Source organism: Rhineura floridana, chromosome 6 (assembly GCF_030035675.1).
Source record: "Rhineura floridana isolate rRhiFlo1 chromosome 6, rRhiFlo1.hap2, whole genome shotgun sequence".
Taxonomy (NCBI): Eukaryota; Metazoa; Chordata; class Lepidosauria; order Squamata; family Rhineuridae; genus Rhineura; species Rhineura floridana.
In genome coordinates, this window is record NC_084485.1 from 81356088 (window position 1) to 81376427 (window position 20340).

Consider the following 20340-nt stretch of genomic DNA (forward strand, 5'->3'; position numbering starts at 1 on the left):
ACAAGGGACATGTGAGATAAAGAAAGGGGACAAACTCTGTATGAAGGGATATCTTAAGAAGTCACTGTTTTATGTATACATGAGTATCCTCAGGTGTAGGAGAAGGGGGGATGCTGAAGTAATGATGCCAAGGGGGGGTATCGGCAAGAGCCCAGAAGGTGCAACAGTAACGTGCCCGGTGATAGAGTCGTCTCCGGCATTCACCGCCACTATAATAGCACCTGAGGTGATACAGGAGGATCCCTCTAGCATCGATGATATCAGGCAGTTGCCTGTAACCGAGCAGGCCAAATGGCAGGCAGCCATGAAAGAAGAGCTGCAAGCCATAGACAATAACGGCACATGGACACTGAGCAGTCTTCCCACAGGAAAGAAAGCCATTGGATGCAAGTGGGTGTTCAAAAGAAAAAGGACTAGCTCAGGAGAGGTGCACAGATATAGAAGTGCGCTTGGTAGCTAAAGGGTTTACACAGCAGTATGGGACTGATTACGATGCTGTCTTCGCACCTGTCGTAAAACATGAGTCCATTAGAATACTGCTGAAGATAGCTGCAATGAAGCACATGCAGGTCTATCATTATGATATAGGCACGTTTTTCTTGCATGGAGACCTGCGGGAGGAGATATACATGGAGCAACCTCCAGGGTTTATAACGAAACCAGGGCTAGTATGTAAGCTGCACAAATCTTTATACGGTCTTCGCCAGAGTGCAAGATGTTGGAATGCAAAGCTGGATGAAGTATTGAAGTCGATGGGTTTCAGACGCTGTATAGCGGACACTTGTGTGTATGTCAAGACAAACGGAACAAGCACCACGTATTGTTCCGTGTATGTGGATGACATACTATACATATTCCACGATGAAAGAGATGAGAGAGACTTCCATGATAGCCTGCGACAGCATGTAGACACAAAGTGCTTGGGGCCAGTGAAGCACTATTTAGGAACTGACATCATACGTAGTGATGATGGTAGCTTTATGCTGAGACAAGAAGGGAAAATAAATCAGCTTCTGGCTGAATGTGGGATGTCAGACTGTAAACCTGTAAGGACACCCATGACTGTCTCATTTCAACAGGAAGCACAGGACACACAATGTGCGAACCCAACTCTATATAGGCACATCCTGGGCAAGCTTCAATACCTCGTAAAGGTTACACGCCCAGACATATGCAATGCAGTTGGTATCTTGAGCAGAAAGGTGGAGAAACCCTCAGAAACAGACTGGCAAGGTGTCAAGAGGGTGCTTCGATACCTCCAGGGCTCAAGAAAGGGCTGGTTCTCTCCGTGCAGGACCAGGGTGGCATGGAATGTTATGTAGATGCAGACCATGCGGGTGAACTCACAAGCCGTAAATCAACCACTGGCATAGTGGTGATGTTGCACGGGTCAGTGATTGATTGGAGCAGCAGAAGGCAAGCGGAAGCGGCTACTTCCAGCTCCGAAGCAGAGTACATTGGCTTGTCGAGCACATGCAATGAACTGCAGTGGTCTGAGCATCTAATGCACGAAGTGGGAATAGAGGTTAGGAAGCCTATCAAGGTACATGAGGACAATCAAGCCTGCATAAGGCTGGCAATGTCAGAAGCACACACCAAGCGCACAAAACACATAAGTGTCAAATACCACCATGTAAGAGAAAGCATACAGCGAGGGTTCATTGAGTTGGTATACTGTAACACTGCTGACATGCTGGTGGATATCATGACCAAGCCCACATGTGAAGAAAAGTTCAACAAAATGATTACTATGCTTGGTGTGTTTGACTTGAACAATGAATAATCCAATGTGACATGTATGTAACGAAGAAAAAAAAATAACTGTAGAAAAATAACTGTAATTGTGGAAAAGCAATGAAATGTATGTACTCATGTCTTTATGGAAAAGGTGGGGCTGACTGTAGGCTGCTGAGAAGTCTGTGTGTCTGGTTTTTCAGAAAGACAGAAATGAGAAGACGTGTTATGGGTTAACACTGTGCAGCAGTTCAAGGTCAGAGACTGCAGCTGGCATGAAACAGAACATCTATAAAGCCTTGAAAGAGAAACTACAAGGTGTGGGGGTGTGAGGTGTTAGAAGAGCTAGGAAAGTATTCGTGTCTGTATCTGTGAGAGAAATCCTGTCAGTAAAGACTCTTAACAAGTAACGGTCTGTGTGTGGATATCTTTCGGCTGGTTCTATTCTTACTGGGCACAGGGCTGGCACACGCTAGCAATACGCCGCTGCAACACTGACAACCTGTCAGTCACCTGACATCACAATAACATCAAGTGACCCTTGTTTGTTGGCATAATTTGAAATCAAACTGTGGGCAAATGCACAGCCTACAAAGCACCTTTCAAATCGGTTGGTTCTTGAGTCTTGTGAAGCCCATGGCAAAGTGCTCCAAAAGTCAGGTCTTGCAAAGGCCTTGCAGAGTGTTTTTCAAGAGGCTTCATTTATTGTCAGGTCTTGTGAAGCCCTTTGCATAGGGCTTTGCATGCATCACCAATCAATTGATTGGCACTTGATGTCATAAATGACATCAGATATAGGGCAGGTGGTTGTGGCTTGACCAAGGTCTGGCAGGCTTAATTAGGCCCATGGGTCAGAGAGTCTCCACTCCTGAACTAATGAATGCACTCCTACATATAAAGATATATCTATTACAAAGTTATTTTAATTTATGTAGTAGTTTCAGAATAACAGATAATAATCCAAAAGTACTGCTGTAGTACGTGAGCAATCCTACCATTCATTTCATTGGCGATCACTCGTGGCCGAGTAAGATTGTCTTCGAAGATAAGGTCTTTAACAATGGGCCCGTAAGTGACTGTGGAGGGCAATTCTGGATCCACACAGCTTCCCACAGTGAGGACATAGGTTTCCAGATGGAAGATGGTCTTGATGAGGATTTGTTTGACATGCCTTCCACTTAGCTCGTTTGTCCCGTTCGCCCTGTATTCATGCTTCTTCAAAGTCCACAGCACCTTTGATAATAGCCGACCTCCATTTGGGACGTTCATGGGCCAAGACTTTCCAGTTCTCGATGTTCATCTTACATTTAGATTTGTTTTAAGAACATATTTAAACCTCTTTTGCTATCCACCGGTATTCCGTTTTCCATCCTTAAGTTGGGAGTAAAGTAGTTGATTTGGAAGACGGTGATCAGGCATTCGAACAACATGGCCAGTCCAGCAAAGTTGATGTTGAAGGATCATTGTTTCAACACTGGTAGTGTTTGCTTCTTCCAAAACGCTAACATTAGTCCATCTGTCTTCCAAAGTAATTTGCAGAATTCTCTGGAGGCAGTGCTGGTGGAATCTTTCAAGAAGTTGGGAGTGGCGTTTATAGACAGTCCATGTTTCACAGGCATACAGTAAGGTCAGTAGTACAATGGCTTTGTAAATTAGCATTTTGGTCTCCCTGCGAATATCCCGATCCTCGAACACTCTATGCTTCATTCAGGAGAATGCGGCACTCGCACAACTCAGACAATGTTGAATTTCAGCATCGATGTTAGCTTTTACAGAGAGATGGCTGCCAAGATAGGGGAACTGATCAACGTTATCCAACATCACACCATTAAGCTGGATTGATCGTGCTACAGAGGGACTAGTTCGCACCTGTTGATGAAGCACTTTGGTTTTTTTAATATTAAATGAGAGCCCAAGCTTTCCATATGCTTCTGCAAAGACATTTAGGATAGTTTGAAGATCTTCCTCTGAATGTGTGGAGACTACATTATCATTGGCATATTGAAGTTCTATGACAGAGGTTGCCATTACCTTACATTTTGCTTTCAGCCTACTAAGATTAAAAAGCTTTCCATCTGTTTGATATATGATTTCCACACCAGTAGGAAGTTTCCCCTCAATAAGGTGTAGAATCATAGCAATGAAGATAGCAAATAAGGTAGGGGGAATGATGCATTCCTGTTTTACGCCTGATGCAACTTTGAATGGATTGCTCTAAAAGCCATTGTTATCCAAAATTGTCATCATGTTGTCATGAAGGAGTCACAAAATATTCACAAATTTATCCAGGCATCCAGTTTTCAGAAGGATTGTCCAGAGAGCGGTTCGATTCACAGTATCAAAGGCCTTAGTCAGATCAATAAACTCTCTATATAAAGGTCGGTTCTGCTCCCAGCATTTTTCTTGAAGCTGTTGTGCAGTGAAGATCATGTCCACTGTCCCCCTGGAAGGGCGGAAACCATTTTGAGATTTGGGGAAGACATCCTCTGAGATCGGCAGAAGGCGATTTGTGAGGATCCTTGCAAGGATTTTACCTGTGGTAGCAAGAAGATACCTCGATAGTTCCCACAATCTGTTCTATCACCCTTCTTAAAAGGGGTGATAATTATGGCATCCCTAAAGTCTTCTGGGATCTCCTCCCTCATTCAGATTATTTCAATTAGCTTATGAAGTTGTGTAAGTTCAGGCCCACCTTCTTTAAATACTTCAGCAGGAATCCCATCAGGTCCACTAGCTTTGTTGTTCTTCATTTGATTGATGGCTTTACTGACTTCATCCAAATTAGGAGATACTGCAAGCTTGTCTCTAGTTGTTGTTGTGGAATTTGCGAGAAGACCTCACCAGCCACAATAGAGTTACAATTAAGGAGATTGTGGTAATGCTCTTTCCAGCGCAGTGCAATAGGCTCTTTATCCTTAAGAAGCTTGGTACCATGCATTGAACGTAAGGGATTTGTACCGTAATTTGTTGGTCCATAGATGGCCTTTGTGGCATTAAAAAAGCCCCGTGCATTATGAGCATCTGCAAAGTGCTGGATTTCTTGGGTTTTTTTAATCCACCAGGTGTTCTTAAGATTTCTAGTTCTTTGTGGACCTCAGCCTTTGCACTGGCATAGATGTTTTTGTTAGAGGCACAGTTAATGTCTATCTGCCATATCTGGAAGGCTTTCTTTTCCTTGTCGATGATATGTTCAATCTCACTATCATTCTCATCAAACCAATCCTGATGTTTCTTAGTTTGGTATCCAATAGTTTGTTCACATGCTGCAATAATGGATGTCTTCAACTTAATCCAGTGCTCTTTGACATTTTCAGGGAGTTCCATCAGTAGATGTTTCTTGAGAGTGGTTTGAAAGCAGGCTCACTTAATAGGATCTTGAAGGGCATGGATGTTCATTTTATCCCTTGGTTTTCTTCTTGGAGCCTACGTTGAAGAACAATATTAATGGCCATAGTGGATCGAATTTATCGGTGATCTGTCCAGCAGTTATTGGCACTCGTCATGGCCCTAGTGAGGAGTACATCACGACCATCTCTGGCACAGACAATTATGTAATCCAGGAGATGTCAGTGTTTTGACCTAGGGTGCTTCCATGATGTTTTAAATTTTTTTTTCTGGCGAAAGAGTCTGTTTGTAATAACAAGATTATGTTCTGCACATTTAGTCAGAAGTAGAATTCCATTCAGGTTGCTATTGCCAACTCCTTCTTTCCCAATGGTTTCTGGCCATAAATCGAAATCACGTCCAACTCTTGCATTGAGATTGCCCAAGAGGTAATTTTATCCTCCTTAGGTATCTCTGATAAGATGGTGTCCAGCTGGTTGTAAAAAATTTCCTTGATGTCTTCATCAGCATCTAATGTTGGTGCATAAGCACTTAGAATAGTTGCCTGCTGGTGGCAAGTGTTAACCGGAGAGTTGAGAGTCGATCATTAATGCCAATAGGAACTTCTGACAAGAGCTTCACAAGATTATTTTTAATAGCAAAGCCTACTCCATATATTCGTCGTTCTTGTTCAGGCAGTCCTTTCCAGAAGAAGGTATAGCCTCCTTTTTCTTCCTTCAGTTGTTCTTCTCCTGCTTTTCAAGTTTCTTGGAGTGCTGCTATGTCAATATTAAAACATCTTAACTCCCTTTCGATGATGGCAGTCCTGCGTTCAGGACGTTCACAATCTGCATTGTCCAGCAATGTCCGTATATTCCATGTTCCAAAGTTCAATTGTCATTTGCGACCGCAAAGTGGTGACCCCACTGGATGCAGTAATCCAGTCAGGGAGAGAGATGAGGCAGGCGATGTTTAGGGCACCTTTTCTAGCTCCCTCCCCATACGGGGTGAGCAGAGTGGATCCTGAATAGGACTGCTCAGTTGTGGATATAGCTGCCGAACCACTCAACTGCCTCAGTCCTCAAGCCAGGATGACTGTGTCTGTATCCACCGCCCATGTGCTGGTCCATGGTTAGGGGCTTCCGGATTTCACAGTCCTGCCCCCGTTGCCATTCGCCGATTGCCATGGAACTTTTGGTTTGGTTTGGTTGGAAGACGTCTGTGTGTGAATTTGTTTTATGTGGGGAGATCGGTGCACAACGATCAACACACAATCTAGACAAAAAAAAGGCTTTGATCCAATGGCATGGATACCCCGCCGATTGGAAGTCTTTTATGTGCTGCAGCCTTCATCCACCTTCACAGCTGTTGTAACATACACATGGTTAGCCTCCACATGTTCTGCCGTTGAGGACGTTCTCGGATCGTTCTTTGTCTGGTTCCTCTCCCTTGACCTTACTGCTATGGGTGACCCTGCTGGGAGTACATGACTCCCGACAGCATCACTCATAGGGTTCATTGGAACACACAAGCTCACTCACCAGTACAAGGTGACTATCCTATAATTGCCACAGCATTGATAAAACGTCGCTCAATCCTTTGAAATCCTGTGGGTTGATTAGGTGTTCTGGTATCAACATTGCAGATATTATTACAGTAGTCACAAATGCACCGTTTGGTCCCCTGTTCTCCAACCTTGCATTCATTATGGTTTTTCTGCATTATGCTTCATAACTGCACCATGTATCTGTATCTGAATTCAGAGAGTTCCATGTTGATCAGACTTTGTGATGCTTTGTTGAACAGGAGGATTTCCCCTCCAGGCACTGCAGTCACTCATGTTCTCAATTAAAATAGTGTCTGTATAATGAGGTACACTACGTTCTGTTATCAGCTCAGCTTATTTACCTATCCATTCAACTGTGCTGAAAGCTGCTGTGGTCTGATGGCCTTCCATCATGAAAAGCAGTCCTTTGGGGTCACCTTCAGACTGCTCATCATACGTTCCATTCATTTGCCCTTTTAGTTGTTTATTTTCTTAGAGACTTTACTTCATGTACTCAAGGAAATTTCAATGTTTCTGTATCTTATGATGTCTTGAACCAACATATTATCTTAGACAGCAGCTTGGAAGCTTCCATAATCTTGTCTGAGGTTCTGTGTGATTTTTCGTCATAAACAAGCAAATTTTGTTTGATGAATTCTCATTGTTCTTTCCCTGGTTTTGTATGGAGTTTATATTTAGTAAATCACACACCCATCTTATCTATATGATAGTGAAAATGCTTTAAAATACAAAACATAAGTAATTTTCCTCACTCCCAAAGTGACAGAATGAAAGCTCAACCACCTAGCTAGAATTACTGGATGTTAGATCCATCTAAGGAAGAGGAAGAAAGCCTATGGTGCCTTTCATCATGGCCTTAGCATGTATGGCCCTAATGGCAGGGTTGTGGTCTGACATAAGTTTTAATTCAATTGCCCTTGCTAGAAATATCTGCCCAACAGGCTCTTGGCAAGAGATTGCCGCTCCATGTGTGAGACTGTGTGTGGGTATTGCTTGGGGAAGAATAAATGTTTCTATGATCCAAGTGTTCAGAAAACAATATAAATGTATTATGATATCTTGGCTGACTTTAGTGGCGTATTAACTTAATGTCAGTTTCAAATTTCACAAATGGAAAGCTGCTCTTTAAAAATGTTTGTGAATAATTGCTGTATTGTCAGTAAATATTTTAATGGCTCTTTGCAAGCTTGATCTATAAGTTAATATCGGCAAGGTTGTTTGAAGAAAATATTCTAAAACTATTGTTATGTATTATGTTATACAAAAAGTAAGTACTTTTAAACAGATCACAGCCAAGACATGTTCCGTAAACAAAGAGTCCTTCCAGACTGTCACTATTTGGAGTGGAATTCAATCACAACTGATAAATTCAGGTTTGATTTGGTGCTCTTGCACAATAAACCCACTTCCCTAAAAAACCAGTCTTTTTCGATAAGGAAGTAGCAGGTAAATGCACTGAAAAGTGTGGAGTAACAATTGTTTGGCACAGCATCTTATAACTGCCCCACAAACAAATCGGAATGAATGCTCAATAAGTAGCCAATGTCATATAACCTCCCCACAAATTTTGTGCAAACAAATCTCAAAAAATGGGTCTTCTGGAAGCAACAAAAGATCTTAGAATATGTTTTCTTGCAAGTGATCTCAGATAGATGCATATGTGAATCTTGAAGGGGGCTGAAAGTCTGGTCTTAAAGGACAAGGATAGACTATAGTTTGAAACTCCAGCAGCCTTTGCTTAGAAATATCAAAGCTCGTTTTTCATCCAGCCTTAGGGGTTGGCTAGACTTGTGTATTTGTTTGTTTGTTTGTTTTGTATGTATCTGTGCTTACTTGGATTTATAATCTGTCTCATTTATTGTGTTTGAGATGTTGTGGGATCATGACTGGAGCTGGGTTTCAAGCAAGGAATTGATAATATCCCCCTGTTGTTAACCATGTAAAGTTGACTTGTTAAAAATTGCAGAGAACTCTCTTGAAGTCTCACAACAACTATTAAACCAAAGGAATCACATTTTGCTGGCCATTCTCTTGAGGAATCATGATTATAGGTGGGCTCCCCCCCCCCATTGGATCAAATAACAACTGAAACCTCTATGCGCAATGCAGATGTCAGGTACTTCTCCAAAGAAATTTACTGCAACCATTTCCTCCCAGTCCAAAAAGCAATGACACAGAAATGACCCCAACATCCCATAAAGCTGGCAAGGCACTGAAGCAACAGGAATTTTCTCATGCATCAAACCCTCTATTGTAGAAAATGTTGCTGTCCTTAGTTAAGAGAAATGCAATGCAAGGAAATAAACACACAATATTTTTTTCTTATTGAGTTAGTGTCCCCAAACATAGGATGCACATTGTTCTGAAGCTACTGATCTCGAGAGCCAGTGTGATGTAATGGTTAGGGCAGCCTTTCCTAACCAGTGTGCCTCCAGATGTTGCTGAACTACAATTCCCATCTTTCCTGACCATTGGCAATGCTGGCTGAGGCTGATGGGAGTTGTGGTCCAACAACATCTGGAGGCACAGTGGTTGGGAAAGGCTGGGTTAGGGTGTTGGACTATGACTTGGAAGACCAGGGTTCAAATCCCCACTCAGCCTTGGGCCAGTCACTGCCTCTCAGCCTAACCTACCTCACAAGTTGTTGTGAGGATCAAATGGGGAGAGGAAAACCATTAACTTCTTAGAGGAAAGGTGGGATATAAATGTAATAAGTAAATAATACCTGTTATATCTTGCTTCAAGCTTCTTCTGCTTCTCTCTGTGGAAAGGTGACTGGTATATATATGTATGTGTGTGTGTGTGTGTGTGCGTGCGCGTGCGTGCATGCAATCATGTTCAGAGCACTTGGTTGCTAACATGAGATCCAAGACCTAAAACCAGGGCCGTGTGTATGTTAGAATGTATATTACTCTCTGGTAAAGGTTTTTCTAGCCCAGGCCAACATAACATAAACCTCACAGGCCAATTGCAGCCCATTCTTGAATAATTTGCAGCCCCCTAGAAGAATACCCACTATTTGTGGGCTTTACCCAGGTCTTTGTAGGTTTTATAGCCTGCCCAAGCCCAACAGTTCTGGTAGAGATGGAAAACTTGTGTCATCTGCATTGCCCTTACTCTTCCCTAGATTTGGAGGTGTAAGGTGCTGGTGCCAGGATTTTCATGTTTCTAGTGCCTGCTACAGCTGTCTCCACTGTATGGCCTCTTTTGTGTCCAAGATTCCCTTTGCATATGACTTGTTAGGAAAGTGAAAGGTTTATATTCTGTTGCTGTCACAAAACTAAACATGTGACAAAATGCTTTTCTTGTGGTTAAACTAGTGGCACAACCCTCTTATGTTAATAAAAGTGTAAAAGTTATTTTAATTGTACACCCCTGCTCCAAGGCAGACGTAAACTTGAACAAGATCTTCTGCATTAGGGATCATCTCTCTAGAACAGCCTTTCCCAACCAGTGTGCCTCCAGATGTTGTTGGACCACAACTCCCATCAGCCTCAGCCAGCATTGCCAATGGTCAGGAAAGATGGGAGTTGTGGTCCAACAACATCTGGAGGCACACTGGTTGGGAAAGGCTGCTCTAGAACACAAGTGCTACAGATTATTCCTCAAGCAGCTAGGCAATGGGAGAGGAATGAGGCAAATGGCAGCATTTATCTGCTTGTGATAGGGATAGGGTTATCAGACCTCCGGCTTTTGGCCAGAGACTCCAGTTTTTTGGGGTCCTCTCTGCGCCTCCGGGTGACTCACCTTAATCTGCAGACTTTCAGCTGTCATTAAAAAAAAGTTTCTAGGTGGTCTGGTTCCAGAGATACACACCAAAACGTCAGATTCTGCCCACCCCCCACAACTTCTGTTAGTTGCTCTAAATTCTGCTCTAATCCCTGCCCTTTCAGGTTTTTAGCCAAGAAGAAGTCAGGGTTGTTATTTACAATAGCAAGAGCTAAACCTCATTTGAGGTTCTGAGAAGAGTTTCCTTTTCTTGTTTCCTTTCTCATCAGGAATTCCATAAATATATAGCTTTCATCAGCATAAAGAGTACTTTCTCTGTACTTGCTTCTGAGTACACATGCGTAGGATTGCAGAAGGATCTTGGTAGGCATAAAAGTGTACATGTAAGGTTTTTTTAATTACTTGCAAAAATGGTATATTATACTTTTTCAAATAATTTTTGAACAGAAGTTTTAAAAAAGTGTACATGCTTCAGTGTTATACTTTTCTAATTAAGAAGTCAAACAAAGTTTAAATTTTACAGGACTGAGGACAGGGGGCAGCTTATTTGTCTTATTCATAACCTGTTTTGAAAACCTTCCCAATGAAATTTTTCTAGGAGTAAAACTTCAATGCTAATTCCACATACCTGGGAGCTAACCTCATTGAATTCAGTAGTACTTACTTTTGAGTAGACATGGTTAGGATTGTGCTGAAAATCAATGGGATTTTTGAGTGAACATAGAAAAGGATTGTGTTGTAAATCTTTCTCTCCCCCTCTGATCTTTTTTTTTAAGCAGTAAGGCAAGGCTTACTTAGGTGTCACTGCTTTTATTTGGCATGAAACTGTTATTTTTTTAAAAAAAATGTTCTGCAATGGCCAACTGGTTTTAACAATAAACTATTTGATTGATTGATTTGATTGATTGATTGATTGGGTTTATTTATATGCCACCTTTCCATACTGACCTGTGCCCAAAGGGGCTTACAACAAACACTCAACATAAAAGCACTGGGGTAGGGGAGAGAAGTCGGATTACAAAACATAGTGATAAATTCAACTAAGACAAAAAATTTTTAGCAAACATAAATTCAATACTACAAAAGAAATAATCTAGATTTAAATAGATAAGTACAAAGAAGAAAGCCAACAGAGTCCCAGATATGCATCTTGGGGTGTATGTATTTTTACATCTCCAGGGAACAGCTGCAGCACTAGGGGACTGAAGAAGACCTGCCCTGGGAGTGAGTACCTGAGCATCTAGGTGCTTGCTGCTCACTCCTTTGGGTTGCTGTCCCTTGAGACAGCTGAAGTCCCTGGTAAGTGCTGCAAGAACTGGGACCCCCTGCCTGACCCGGTTTCAGAGAGAGGCTGCAGTCAATCTTGCGGCCTCTTGCATCAGCTGCTGGCTGGGGCAGGAGGCATAAAAGCCCAGCTGCCCTTGGGCAGTGGGTCTGCTGCCGGCGGGGTCACCACCAAAGGGGGTTGCTCTTTGGGGAGCACCTTAGGGAGTCCCGAGGATGAGGGTGCTACCTCCCTTCTATTACCTTTTATTTTTATTTTTATTTTTAATTTGTTTCCTGTTAAACTAATCTAGAGGAGATTGGTAGTGGGGAGGGCGTGTGGTGCATGTGTAGTTCCTGCACAGGGTGAGAGCCGGTGCAATGAACTGAATGATAGGAGAAAGTCGCCAGATGCCTTCAGAATGAGAGTCTATAACTGGCATAAGGCTGGTCCTCCCTGGGTATGAGACAGGAGAGGGAGTAGATTGGCCCTGTGTGAAAAAGTTTGAATGGGTGTGACTGTTCCCAATCCTCGCAGAGGCCTACTGAAATAATTGGCTCCGACAGGTTTTGTTGGTGGACTCGTGTTGGGTCCATATTAGGTGTTTAGGATAACTCTTAGTATGGAGGAACATGGGTGATGCCACCCCAATTTCAGTTATCACGGGCAGAGAGAAATATAGCCATGGGGATGTGGTGAATTTCCATAGAAGACGAGGGCAAGGCTATCTGTGCCTTGTTCCTTGCTGCCACTCCTCTCATGGATGGGTTCCTCATTGCTCATCTGTTGTGCCCACTGGCCTGTGTGTGTTGTTGCTTAACGCCAGATCGGTACACAATTAGACCACTCTCATTCATGATTTGATTGTGGATGAAGGTGCTGATTTGGTGTGCATTACTGAGGCCTGGGTGGATGAGCTGGGAGGAGTTGATCTGACCCAGCTTTGTCCATCTGGATACTCGGTGCAACACCAGCAAAAGCTGCAGGGATGGGGGGGGGAGGAGTTGCTGTGGTCTACAGAACTTCCACCCCTGTCACCAGGAAACCACTCTGTCTTGGAGCTGGCTGTGAGGGTCTACACCTGGTGCCTGGTCAAAGAGACAGTAAACTAGGGTTGCTGCTGGTGTACCGTCCACCCTGCTGCCCGGCAGCTTGTCTCAGCTGTGGTGTTGGTGGAGCCCAGAACGATAATGCTGGGTGATCTCAATGTCCATGCGGAGGCTGCCTCTAGGGTTCCGGCTCAAGACTTCATGGCCTCCATGATGACCATGGGGCTGTCTCAAGTTGTCAGTGCCCCAACACATAGGGCAGGGCACACCCTCGACTTGGCTTTTGCTCCAGATGGAGGAAGGGGTGGTCTGGGGATAGGGGGGGTGGATGTCACCCCATTGTCATGGTCAGATCACTTCCTGGTGAAGTTCATACTTATGGCTCCGATCCTTCCCTGCAGGGGTGGTGGAAAGATTAAGATAGTCCATTTCCGGAGCCTAATGGAATCCACAGGATTCCTGAATGCCCTGGGGGAGTTCCCAGTAGATAGAGCAGATGAACCTGTTGAAGCCCTTGTCACGCTGTGGAACAGCGAGGTGCATCGGGCTCTTGACATGGTTGCCACCGAGCATCCTCTCCAGCATTGTGGAGCCTGGTTTGCACCTTGGTACACCAGTGAGCTAAGGGCAATGAAACAAGCTGTACGATGACTAGAGCGCAAGTGGCGAAAGACGTGCTGTGAGGCTGATTGGGCATGAGTAAAACATCATAACCATGACTACTGTGTGGTGGTGAGGGCAGTGAAGAAGGCCCACTTCTCTGCCTCCATCACATCCTCAAATAGCCGTCCAGTGGAGCTTTTCTGCATTGTCAGGGGTCTGTTGACATCAACTCCAGGAAATGGAGTTTTAGACCCTTTGGAGACCCACTCTGAATTGTTTGCAAGGCACTTTGAGGGTAAAGTTGCTCACCTCCATAGCAGTCTTGATGCGCCATCTACATCTACTGTAGTCCCCGATGAGGTGTCCAGTGCAAAGTCTGCTGCAACTTCTTGGGAACGGTTTCAGTTGATGTGGCCTGATGATGCACAAGATCCACAAGGTGCTTGCGATGATGTGGCCAGCAACGTGTCCTCTCGACCCTTGCCCTTCTTGGCTTATTAAAGCTTGCCGAGGGGGATTGACCAAGTGGATCCAGAGTGTGGTCAATGCATCATTGTGGGAGGGAGTGGTTCCAGCTGTCTTGAAAGAGGCAGTGATCCAACCACTCCTGAAGAAGCCCACCCTGGACCCATTGGTTTGTGACAACTACCGACCGGTTGGAAATACCCCCTTTTTAGGGAAGGTGAATGAGAGAGTTGTGGCGCAGCAGTTGCAAGTACTCTTGGATGAAACAGATTATCTTGACCCATCCCAGTCTGGGATCAGGCCTGGTGACGGGACTGAATCGGCCTTGGTCGCCCTGATGGATGACCTTTATTAGGAGGACAGGGGAAATGCGACCCTGTTATTCTTACTTGATCTCTCAGCGGTTTTTGATACCATTAACCATGGTATCATTCTGGGCTGAGTTGGTGAGAGGGGTATTGGAGGCACTGTTTTACAGTGGTTCCGATCCTATCTCCAGGGTCACTGTCAGATAATAGCATTGGGTGACTGTCTTTCGGTCCCCTGGCAGTTGTGCTGTGGGGTGCCGCAGGGTACCATCATGCTGTTTAACATCTATATGAAGCCCTTGGGAGTGGTCATCAGGAGATTTGGGACGAGGTGTCAGTAGCATGCTGACAATACCCAGCTCTATTTCTCCGTAACATCTGAATCGGGAGAGGCCGTGCAAGCCCTTGACTGCTGCCTGGACTCGGTGGTGGGCTGGATGAGGGCCAATAAACTGAGTCTGAATCCTAGCAAGATGGAGGCACTGTTGGTTGGTGGTTCGGATAATTGATCAGTTGCCTGCTTTGGATGGGGTCATACTCCCTCTGAAAGAGCAGGTTCATAGTCTGGGGTGCTCCTGGATCCATCTTTGTCGCTAGAGGCCCAGATGACCTCTGTGGCTAGGAGTCCCTTTTACCAGCTTCTGCTGGTAAGACAGCTGTGGCCATTTCTGGACCAGGATAGCCTGACCACTGTTGTCCATGCACTGGTAACCTCCAGGCTGGATTACTGTAATGCGCTCTATGTAGGGCTGTCCCTGAGGTTGGTTTGGAAGCTGCAGCTGGTGCAAAATGCGGCAGCGAGACTGCTCACTGGGGCAGGGTATCACCAACATGTCACTCCACTGCTGAAAGAATTGCACTGGCTGCCCATTTGCTACCGGGGCAAGTTCAAGGTTCTAGTTTTGGTGTACAAAGCCCTATACAGCTTGGGACCAGGATACCTAAAAGACCGTCTTACCCCTTATATACTCAGTCAATCACTGCGCTCTGCAAGTATCTTATCAGGAGGTCTATTCCACACAACATAGGAAATAGACCTTTAGTGTGGCGGCACCTATCCTGTGGAATTCTCTCCCTTTAAATATTCGGCAGGTGCCATCTCTGTTATCTTTTCGGCACCTTTTGAAGACCTTCCTCTTTCAACAAGCCTTTTAAGTAGAGACCTATCCCAGTCTGTGTCTGTGTTGGAATTGCTTTTTAATATATTTTTTAAAAACAATATATTTTTAACCCTTCTTAAAAGACGTTTTAAAAGCTTTTTTAAAAAAATATTTTTCAAGTTGTTTTGTTTTGGTGTGTTTTAAGGTCTGTTTTTATGATGTTTTGATGTGTTTTTAGAGCTTCTGTTTGCTGCCCTGGGCTCCTGCTGGGAGGAAAGGCGGGATATAAATCAAATAATAAATAAATAAATAGATAAATATGGAATATTTCCAACAACCCTGTGAGGTAGAGTTGGAAACCAAGGCAGCTCACAACAAGAAATAAAGCCATTTAAAATCCAATAACTGTAAAACAACATATAAAACAGTTGCAGAACAACTTAAAGTGGCATGATTCTGAATTTTGGATTGGGTGACTGAAGTTCCTTCTCATTGAATTGTAGTCTCGTGCGTGCTTCCCTGTCTGAGTAAGCCCCAGTGAATACATTGGGACTTGCTTCTGAGTAAATGTGCATAGGATTGCACTATAAATATCTTTACAGGTTGTATAAATCATAAACATATTTGACATTCATGCTTATATAAATATTTCTTCATAATATGTCTTGATATGTATCTGATTTCACACTATGGTTGTAAATTATTATTTACAAATGATTATTTCCTCTACATTTTAAGTGCGCCCTTCTTCCTGGGGATTGTCATGGTCCCGCTCTGTTCTTTTCATCCTGAGGGGCAGGTTAGGCTGAGAGTGTAGCCCATGGTCACCAAGTAAACTTTATAGCTTGTTCCATTTTAAAAAATAATTAAAATGATTTATACGTAGGCAAAGTTTATGAAGTAATAGATATCCACATAATACATTTAAAGCACATCCAACTCGCATTTAAAGCACATGACAGCCCTTAAATCCTGGAAAGTGAAGTTTCCCCCTTACAGTTATAGTTCCCACCACCCTTAACAAACTACAGTTCCCAGGTTTCTGTAGTGGGATTCATGTGCTTCAAATGTATGTTGAATGTACTTTAAAAGCATGGTGTGGATCTGCCCTAGTATGCTGTGTATTGATTGAAAAGAAAAAGAACAATTTTAAAAGATACATTTTTAAACAGGGCTGTAGCTCAGTGGTGTAGGGCATATGCTTTGCATGCAAAGGTCCAGAATTCAATCTCTGGAAGAGACTATTGCCTGGAATCCTAGAGAGACAATGCTAGTCCATGTCATCAGTACTGAGCTAGATGGTACCAAATGGCCTGGAATGGTACAAAAGGGGAAAGGGACCCATGGGCCACAGTGACTCCAAAATTCATTTGTTTATTTTATTTACAACATTTATATACTGCTTTATTGTAAAAAAAACCCCTCAAAGTTGTTTATAGCAGGAATTAATATAATTATTGAAAAAATAGTGAAAGACAGGTATTTTCAAACATTCAAAATAATAAAACCAACAATGAGTTAAAAATAGATAAAAACATAATAGCTTCTACATGCCTGGGTAGGCGTGCTTAAAAAAAAAAATTAGAAGGTGCCAAAGAGTACAATGAAGGCATCTGCCTAATGTCAATAGGCAGGCAGTTCCAAAGTATAGGTGCTACCACACTAAAGCATTGATTTCTTACAATCGCAGAGCAAGTACTATGTGGTACCCATAACATGGAAATCACACCTTGAACTTGGCCTGGTAGCAAATCAGCAACCAGTACAGATTTCAGAGCAGAGGTATGCTGATAGGGTCTCACTCATGTCAGCAATTGTGCCACAGCATTCTGTGCTAACTGCAGCCCCTGGGCCAGGTTGTGCTGCATGGGGATTTCTGAGACCTTGGCTGACTGGCTGCCAGGATTTTTTTAGTTTTGGTTTATGGTTAGGAATCCTGACTGGTTGTGGGATGCTTAGTTTTCTGCCTTACTCATAGGAATCTTGTTGTGGTTGGTATGGTATGGTATTGCATTTAAGAAATGATCACTGTCTTTTGTTTTTCTTTTTCTGTTTGCATTTCATTTACCTTTATCCTCACTTCCTTTCATTCTTAGAAACAACAACAGTGGTTCCATGCACTTCTCTCTACCTTCTTAAACCCACTGATGATGCACCTTGTTGTTTGTTTCTTGCCCAATAGTGGTAAAAGAGAATTCACATACTGGGCAGTGTGGCTGCAATTGTTGTTCCCAAGCTGCTGCCTATAAAGTGAGCTTGTGTGTACCAATGAACCCTATGAGCGATGCCGTCAGGAGTCATGTACTCCCAGCAGGGTCACCCATGGCTGTAGGGTCAAGGGAGAGGGACCAGACAAAGAATGATCCAAGAACATCCTCAATGGCAGAACACGCGGAGGCTAACAATGTGTATGTTACAACAGCTGTGAAGGTGGATGAAGGCTGCAGCACATAAAAGACTTCCAATCGGCGGGGTATCCAGGCCATTGGATCAAAGCCTTTTCTTGTAAAGATTGTGTGTTGATCATTGTGCACCGATCTCCTCACATAAAACAAATTCGCACACAGATGTCTTCCAACCAAATCAAACCAAAAGTCCCATGGCAATCGGCGAATGGCAACGGGGGCAGGACTGTGAAATCCGGAAGCCCCTAACCATGGACCAGCACATGGGCAGTGGACTCAGTCATCCTGGCTCGAGGACTGAGGCAGTTGAGTAGTTCGGCAGCTAAATGCACAAATGAGCAGTCCTATTCAGGATCCACTCTGCTCACCCCGTATGGGGAGGGAGCTAGAAAATGTGCCCTAAACATAGCCTGCCTCATCTCTCTCCCTGACTGGATTACCGCATCTAGTGGGGTCACCACTTTGCGGTCGCAAATGACAATTGAACTTTGGAACATGGAATATACGGACATTGCTGGACAATGCAGATTGTGAATGTCCTGAACGCAGGACTGCCATCATCGCAAGGGAGTTAAGATGTTTTAATATTGACATAGCAGCACTCCAAGAAACTTGAAAAGCAGGATCCATTCAGAGTCGGATCAGGCGTAAAACAGGGATGTGTTATTGCTCCTACCTTATTTGCTATCTTCATTGCTATGATTCTACACCTTATTGAGGGGAAACTTCCTACTGGTGTGGAAATCATATATCAAACAGATGGAAAGCTTTTTAATCTCAGTAGGCTGAAAGCAAAAACTAAGGTAATGTCAATTTCTGTCGTAGAACTTCAATATGCCGATGATAATGTAGTCTCTGCACATTCAGAAAAAGATCTTCAGACTATCCTAAATGTCTTTGCAGAAGCATATGGAAAGCTTGGGCTCTCATTTAGTATTAAATCATCAACAGGTGCGAGCTAGTCCCTCTGTAGCACGATCAATCCAGCTTAATGGTGTGATGCTGGAGGACGTTGATCACTTCCCCTATCTTGGCAGCCATCTCTCTGTAAAAGCTGACATCGATGCTGAAATTCAACGTCGTCTAAGCTCTGAGAGCGCCACATTCTCCCAAAGTGTAGAGTGTTCGAGGATCAGGATATTCGCAAGGAGACCAAAATGCTAATTTACAAAGCCATTGTACTACCGACCTTACTGTACTCCTGTGAAACATGGACCATCTATAAATGCTACTCCCACCCTCTTGAAAGATTGCACCAACACTGCCTCCAGAAAATTCTGCAAATTACTTGGGAAGACAGATGGACTAATGTTAGTGTTTTGGAAGAAGCAAAGACTACCAGTGTTGAAACAATGATCTTTCAACATCAGCTTCGCTGGACCGGCCATGTTGTTCAAATGCCTGATCACTGTCTTCCAAAGCAGCAGAAGAGGTTTAAAGATGTTCTTAAAGCGAATCTAAAAAAATGTAACATGAGCATCGAGAACTGGAACGTCTTGGCCCATGAACATCCCAAATGGAGGTCGGCTATTATCAAAGGTACCGTGGACTTTGAAGAAGCACGAATACAGGATGAACAGGACAAATGAGCTAAGTGGAAGGCACATCAAACAAATCCTCATCATGACCATCTTCCATCTGGAAACCTATGTCCTCACTGTGGGAGGTTGTGTGGATCTAGAATTGGCCTCCACAGTCACTTACAGACCCACTGTTAAAGACCTATCTTGGAAGACAATCTTACTCGGCCACGAGTGATCGCAAATGAATGAAATGAATGTAGACCAAATCATGTGTGTTTTCTCTTTCTCCATTATATTCACTGGAATTGGGTTGGCTGACGAAGTGAGGTTATAGCAGCCCACAGGGGAAACAGAAAGGGTAGAGAATCTTCTTACTAATTTCTCAGACCTCTTTCTGAAGTGAAGGGTCAAATCTGTAAAGAAATTTGGATGTAAAAAGGTAGGGGCAGGGCATTCCAGGCAGGGGGTTGCCAACCGTACTTGGATATGAATATCTTTGCAGAGGATCCCTAGTCAAGCTTTACCGATAACACAGTCTAAATCATATTTCCTGATAAGTAAGTCCTATTGAGTTCAATGGGGTTTAGTCCCTTAGTAGGTGATTGTAGAATTGCAGCCTTCAGGGGCATCCATCTTTACTCCTGAGTGTTCGCATCTAACATCTCCACAACACTAGGCTCCTTTCTTCCTACAATGGCCTTCTGGTGACTGGGCTGGCCTGAGGGCATTTAAACCCTTTTTGCCAGAAGCGAGTTGACTACATTCAATGTTCCCTACCCAGTCTCCATCTTTTAGCTAAGATTTCTATCTTAATTCCTAATCCGATAAATGTTTTCCTATGAATTGTATGTGCCAAGTAACTGTGGTTGATGCTTAATGTATCATGCTTAATGACATCACTTGGACCCACCCCATTACGTCACTCAGACCCGCCCCCATGATGTCACTTGGATCTGCCCCATGACATCACTCAGGTCCGCCCCAAAAATCTCAGGGTTTGGGATGCTTCTGATCTGGCAACCCTAGATAGTGAGGAAGTTTGAAGTATCCTCCAAATATTAGGGTGCTCCTGATCTCTGCTAGAGTGGTTTGAAAGAGGTCTAGGTTAATAACAACTTTTTGCAAAGGGAAAAAACACACACAGCTATTATAGATAAGTTTGATTGGTTTATTTTCCAGCCCTGAAAAATATAGGCCACTGAATAGTAACTATTACTTAATTAAATAATTAATTAAAAAGCAAAATTATCTTATTAAACAGCTCCCACA

General features: G+C 43.4%; 1 protein-coding gene across 12 annotated transcripts in view; it reads left to right on the top strand.

Annotated features, from left to right (window-relative positions):
* Positions 1–20340, top strand: part of ST3GAL3 (ST3 beta-galactoside alpha-2,3-sialyltransferase 3) — a 362121-nt gene that overhangs the window by 286517 nt on the left and 55264 nt on the right. The window lies entirely within an intron of this gene.